We start from the raw sequence: 6,866 nt of genomic DNA, 5'->3' as shown, positions 1-6,866 counted from the left end.
GGGGGGGGGGGGCAGAGGGAAAAAAAAAAAGGACATGGTTAATTTTTACATTATGGTGCCAAAATGCAAAGAGATCACTTGGCTTCATTTAACTTCCCGTCTTCGTAGTCTGAAGAATGCTGCAACATGCTACAGTATGGCAACTAGTAACTGGCTTCCATAAACACTATATTTACCAGAAAAAAACAGTAAAAATCCCTGCTTAGTTCACTGCACATTATACAAGCCAAATTACAAAGAGTTGTTTTTTTTCTCTGCAATGAAGTAAATGGAAGCACCAACATATACAAATATGCATCTGTTACTAATGAGATATTTACAGCCCCTGCCTTCCCAATTGCACGTATGTAATACCTCAGTGCGTCATTACCTATAGAGCTCTGGTTAAGAGACAATAGGTGCAAATTAATGTATAAACAGACATTATCTCTTCAAGCCTGGACATGACTTGAAGCCTCTTTAAATGTTTTTACATGCCACAGCTTTCTACTAAGGTTTTAAAATCCTTTCTTCCACTCTTTGCTGATGGTGAAAATGTTCGGGGGACAGGACAAGATATTTATAATAACAGGACATTTCACTCTGCACTTTGTTTTAGCATGTGGGGGGAATAATAATTGTATTCAGACTTGAAATGGCTTGGGTTACGCAGTTCAGAGCACAAGCACCTGCAGCAAATTAATTTGTTGTAGCACATTTATTATCTCATAGCTTCTATTTAGGCTGCAGCTGTTGCTATTATGTTAATAATGTTTTTTATCACCAGTGTATACAACAGGTTATGGTAATGCAGAAATTTTGGGGAGTGGGGTGTTGGTTTGGGTCTTTTTTTAAATTTATTTCTCAGAAAGAAAAAGATGGGGAGAATATAACACATAAGCATTGACCAGGCATTTAGCCTTCTGTTTATTAGCTGATTTGAAAGAGAATGGGCAAGAGAAATTAGAAAAGAGTAACAATAGACAAAGATGGCGCGTGCAGAATTTGTGAAAGCAAAAAAGAAGAAGAGGTGGAAAAAAAGAAAGAAAGAAAGAAAGAAACACTGAACACCGCAGTGCTGGGGTGGTGAGTGTTCGGGTGGGGGCGGGGAAAATGCTGCAGTTTTCGTGAAATAATAAGGTGGAAAAAAAGGCATACAAAGAGTAGGTTTTTCATTGTCTGTAAAATATAAACACAGATGAATTCTGTCTTTGGTTTGTTCATGCTTTTCACTCTGCACAGCAGGGATGTTCTTAAGAAGTTGCCCTCTGCGAAATTTCACTAAATGGAAACCGTGGACCCTGCATGATGCGATTATAATCACACCAGCCATTCTTTTTACATAATTTTTTGTTTAAAATCCAGTAATGCTTCTTGTTTTTAAAACATATATCTACATCTATACATGCATCTAAAACGGTGCTGGTTTATGTCCCCCCAGCAAAGCGCAAGCTGAAGCTGTAACTGGCTGTATCCCATCCGCAAATCTCCATGGACTCAAAAACAATATGAAAATTTTTAGCTGACAAGAACATGTCTGCTGCCTGCAGTCACTGCAATAGCTCACCATGTTGCCTACTAACCAAAAGATCAAAAATTATCGATTTCATGGCGCTGCGTGCTTGGGATAGAAAAGCTACTTTAAAATTTGCATTATTTAAGAAATGAATTAAGAGAAAAGACTCATGTTTTAGAACACTTTGGAACCTAAAAATGGCTTTATGTTTTAATCTTATCAATGATTTACTATAATTCTATTATTTTTAGCAGCTGGGGTCTGGAAATGATTTTTTTTTGCCGATGAATTTAGGATTTTGCCGCAGTATACATCTGCAGTCCCAGAATCCTCTGGTAAGATAATCCCTCCTGCGATGGGGAAACGCCTTTAACCTTTTCGTGAATGAAAAATATGCAATCATTTTGAAATAAAAAGGGGGAAAGAATGATGATTTCTAAGAGCTGGAATGAAATTTACTGTGAATTGAAAGAACAAGGAGACATACTGTAATTGCATTGTGGCGTTGGACTTTCTAGCTGTTGTCTCCATCGCTCCTACCCTTTCTTCAATGGTGTCCGTATATATGCCTGGAGTATGGTGTTACCCATATTTCATGCGGGTGAGGAATCGAGAACCAACACGTTAAGAAATACAGCGTTTCCTTGCCGTAACTTGGAGAAATGCTACCGCTACTACCTCCATGCTGCAGGCTTTAAGGGAAATCTTGATTACCGGTCATTGAAATTCTTTTGACCAGTGGATTCTTAAGATGACCGGGCTGCGTTAGGGGAGCCAAGCCTCTAGATAGCAAGAGGTGTTTACAGCTGCTCGGGGGTTGTAGCTAGAAAGGGAAGAGGACATATTTCTGTGGCGTAAGGAAAATCCGAAGCCCTAGTCCACGCACAGTCTGTCTGGAGATTTGTTCACATAAAACCCCTACCCTGATACTCTCATATTTTCAGACTGCACAGTAATTAAGAAAGAGCGGTCTGAACAGAAAAATCAGGTCTTAATAATTTACTATCTTATGTTTTAAGATTACATATTAGAGTCAATTATTGGAATAAGGAAATCTGGCCTACAGCTATTGAAAAAAAAGGCAAAATGTATATGTCGACTACCTTTTTAAAGACGGCTTTCTATACGAGTACAGCTGTATATTAGAGTATTGACAATTAAAGGGTTACAACTCTGAGAAATCAGGGGTTTCATGTGGACGGAGTTTGATTAGGGAAGAAGGTGGTAGGTGGCACACCTCTGAGGCCGTTACTGTTTTTGCCTGTGTTTCTGGCTGGCTTTTCTGCCAGGGTGCCTGAACACAACCATCGCAATTGTTTTAAATGAGGAGTACGAGACCCGTGATTGTTAACAGGCAGGCACACAGAGAAATTGGAAAGGAAAACTTAAGTGCATACTTCGTAACAACAACAGTTTGAAAAGGACCAGTATCGTGGATTTCTGTTTACATGATCATGCAATAAGTTTTTTATAAAAGCCATCTTGTTATTTGTTTGGTTAGTAGTAATTAAAATATATGTATTGGGAGATGCAATGCTTCATGTTTATTCTGTTCCACTGCTTAATATGCCAGTAATCAGATATTCTGATGAGTAATGCCTCAGCTGCTAAATCAGCTGGAGACTTTTTTCAGTTTCTGCAACATACCTTATATATAAAGTTAAACTGTTGTTATACTGAATTAAAGAGGGAAACACTAACACGTGCATATACCCAAAACAGAAACACTGAGGAAAAGAATAATTCTTTTTAAATCAAATTGGTGGCCAATGACGATTCTATTTCTGATGCTTGAAACAACATTTATAGACTACTCTAATTTATGTCATTCTAACCAGTTAACAAGACGTTTTGATTAGTATGTCCTATACTAATTTATTAATAATTTTTAGGGTCTCTCTTTCCTTCAAAATGACCTAGAGTTACAGACTTGCATAATTTTTTTCTGTAATTTTTGAGAAAAGTGAAATCTCACCAGTATTTTGAGTTTGGCTAATTCTCTCTCTCTTTGTCCATAAAGAACAATTTTTTTTCACTGAAACTGAGCCTGAATGGCACAGCTATTTGCTTTAACATAGCAAAGGTTCTGATGTGTATTAATAAATGGTAGTTCTCAAGTATGAGGCAGAAGTTACATTGATTAGTCCTGTATCTCAGAGAGTGCTTAAATATTGCAAGCATCTCCTCTCTTTTCCCCTTCACTCCTGTATGAAAGTGAAAACATGTGACTTTTTTAATACACTACAACTTCACTTCGCTGGAAGAACATTCCTTTTATTTTTTTCTTTTTTTAAGAGGATAAGAATTATGTATTTTTTTTGCTGACAAGTGAATATATATTTAGTCAGTGTCTCAAAAAATATCTGTAGTTGATACTCGAATACATTGCTAGAGTATGCATGGTTAGAAACCAATTATGCATACGTTTTTAAGATCCATATGGGAAATCAAAGATTCAGGCCCAGAGCCCTAGATGTTTCCGTAATTGGTAATTTTGCTTTGTCCTTATATTAGTGCCATGGCTACTCATTCGTTACTATGTTCCTTACAAACATAGCTAAATGCCAGGATTTCAGAAGGGAAGGTGACCAGCTAAGCTTACCTTTAGCTGTTTGTTATTTTTAATTAACGGGCTTCTTGCTTTCTATCGTGTTAAAAGTTGACTCTCCAAAAGTAGTGCTACGCATGTAAAAAAAGAGGCTGACAAAAAGATTTAAATCATTATCTTTTAAAATTTAACCATGAAGCTCTCCTTTGCACCGAGGATTTCTTACTGCAGTGATACACAATGGACATGTTAGGAGACTGCTTGACCTTTTGAAAAAATATGTCTGCAGCATACTCTTCTAGCAAACAGCCACCAAAACAAACCTATTAAAGTATAAAAGAGCTCTAAGGGAGCTCCTGAAGCTGCATATCCACCCTCAGTGCTTCTTGGGGGGGGAAAGAAAAAAAGTAGAAGAGGAAGAGTGACTGGACTGTTTGTGAATTTACTCATGAAGCCCTGCACTGTAATATCTGGCATAACATTTACTCTTCTTGTTTTGATAGTGGACCGTAACACACTGTATTTTAGAAAAATTAGAAACACAAAATGTATTTTAGAAACATTTTTATAACTGAAAGAACAGTATAACAAGTTAGAGTTAATTGTAATTGTAACACTTCCAGCTATTAAGATACTAGTTTTCCTGGGGTAGGGTTGTTTTTTTTTTTGAAAGGTGAAATTTTAGAAAATGTTTAGCTACCTAGTAGCTAAAAATCGCAAAGCTAATATGAACCAAATTTCTATTAGCAATGTGTCCAGATCCAAAAGCATCCTAACCACTTTGCAGTGAAACAAACAGATTAAAATGACAACAAACCATGCAAGAGTAAAACAACCAAAAATCAACAAGAGTTTAGCATTATGTGCTAAAGGCCTTATGAATTTCTTTTTATATATATATATACACACACATATAAAAGTTGTATGTTTTAAACCTGTTTTTAAAAGGGCTAGTTCCAGTTGTCCTCATCAGGTCAAAAAGAAAAGCGGTCCATAGTTCCGGGGCCAGAAGCAGAGACACGGACTGTACCCCTCCTGCTCCTGCAAAATCCAGGCTCCAAAAGCCCCATCCCTGCAGACCTCAGGGGGTGGGATGGCACACAATGAGGCTCTGAAAGGTGTCTGGGACCATGCAATGCATCGAGGGCGTTTGACTGATTCTACTGTTGTTATCAAGTACCCAATGGAATTGCTTATAGTGAATTTGGCAATAATGCCCTATAGAAACAACACTTTGAACTTACATAGTACCTTTGATCCAGGGATCTAAAAGGAGGGGTCTGTCATTATTACTATTCCCATTTTACAGAGGGTGAAACAGAGGCAGAGCAGATTTTCCCAAGGTTGTAGAGGAAGGCAGCTGAGAAAGGGAGGTGGACAAAGAAATTAACTCTTCCCCCCACACCCTTTTTTTTTTTAATGCCCAAACCAATCTCCAGGAATACTTTCTCTGACTCTTATCATAAATTGGAATTAAACTTCTGGTGTCAAGAACGGGAAGGTCCTTCTGCTCATAGCTGCACCAAGTAAATCCCCTGGAAGGTGATGAGCATTCACAGCCTGCTGGCCCTGATCCGGCAGCGTTTGCTTTGCCAACTCTTCCCGATGGTTGCCCTCGTTCTTGCACTCATTTTGGCCAGCATTGTCAAAACAGGCAACCGTCCTAAGAGAAAACAGCACAAGGAAAGCTGTATTTCTTGAACCTCTGACTTCAGGGTTGTCCAGGTGGCATTTAGTTTCCTTACTAGTGGGGACCTGATGTTGCCCCACCGCACAGGGAGGCTGGCGGGTGGATGATTGCTATGTGCCCTGAAACGGCAGGGGGGAGTGGGGGATTTTTTACCACCACTGCCTTCCCAGAGCCATTTTAGTAGTGACAGCTAGACTGCAGACTCAGGATCCCTCCCCTGCACTTGCCCCACTGGGTTGTGGCCCCCTGCCACCCATACCAGGTCCACCTGTGAGGGTTGGGGTGCCTTTTGTGTGCAGCAAGCCCTACATTATTTCCCCCCACACACACAAGGAGAAATCCCGTTTTAAAAAGCGCCAGTTCAAAAAAAAGCAGTTGATGTGAAAATCAAGTAGCACTGTGGAAAAGGCTCCTTTAGTCTAACACTACATATTACTGAATAAATCAACGGGGAAAAAAAAATAATCTTTAAGTGTAACTTCCTGAGTAGAAACTCAGAGCCCGTTTGAAACAGTATTATCAGTGGAAAAACAGGTATAAAGGTGGCCCCTCCGTGAACCGCACATCTCCCCGCTGCAAGAACCACAGAAGCTGGAGGCTGGTGGGGAACGAGAGGCTGCACGAAGCCCTCCAGCGCAGGACCAAGAATTCAACCCCCAACATCCGCTAGCGCTAAAGCAAATTTATACTGGGGGAAAAGAAAAATAATCCATCTTTCACTAGCAACGGATGTTTTAGATAAACACGTTGGTATATACGGTCATTGCTTCTTGTGGGGGGGGGTGCACGTGTATTTTTTTTTTAACCCCAGTATGTTAAACACAGTTTGTCAGTGCAAGACGGTACACGCAAAAAGTCTGTGAAACATTCTGCTGTGCAAGCCCGTGCACGCCGAGGAAGAGGCTGCCACATACGTGCCTTCACAAGGCTCCGCACGCCGCGAAAAACCTTGTGCAATTCACAGTATTTTCCTGTTTTTACGACTCACTAAAGAGGCGAGGGGCGGGCGAGGAGGAGGCGTGTGTTTGTGTGCGCGGGGGGGAAGCTCGCTTCTTCCATAAAAAATAAATAAATTGCATAACGAGATACTTTCTTTGGCAACTGCTTCCTGACAAATATTTACAAGGGCAGAG

Source organism: Pygoscelis adeliae, unplaced genomic scaffold (genome assembly GCF_000699105.1).
Source record: "Pygoscelis adeliae isolate BGI_AS28 unplaced genomic scaffold, ASM69910v1 Scaffold280, whole genome shotgun sequence".
Classification (NCBI taxonomy): domain Eukaryota; kingdom Metazoa; phylum Chordata; class Aves; order Sphenisciformes; family Spheniscidae; genus Pygoscelis; species Pygoscelis adeliae.
Note: the sequence above shows the minus strand (reverse complement) of the source record.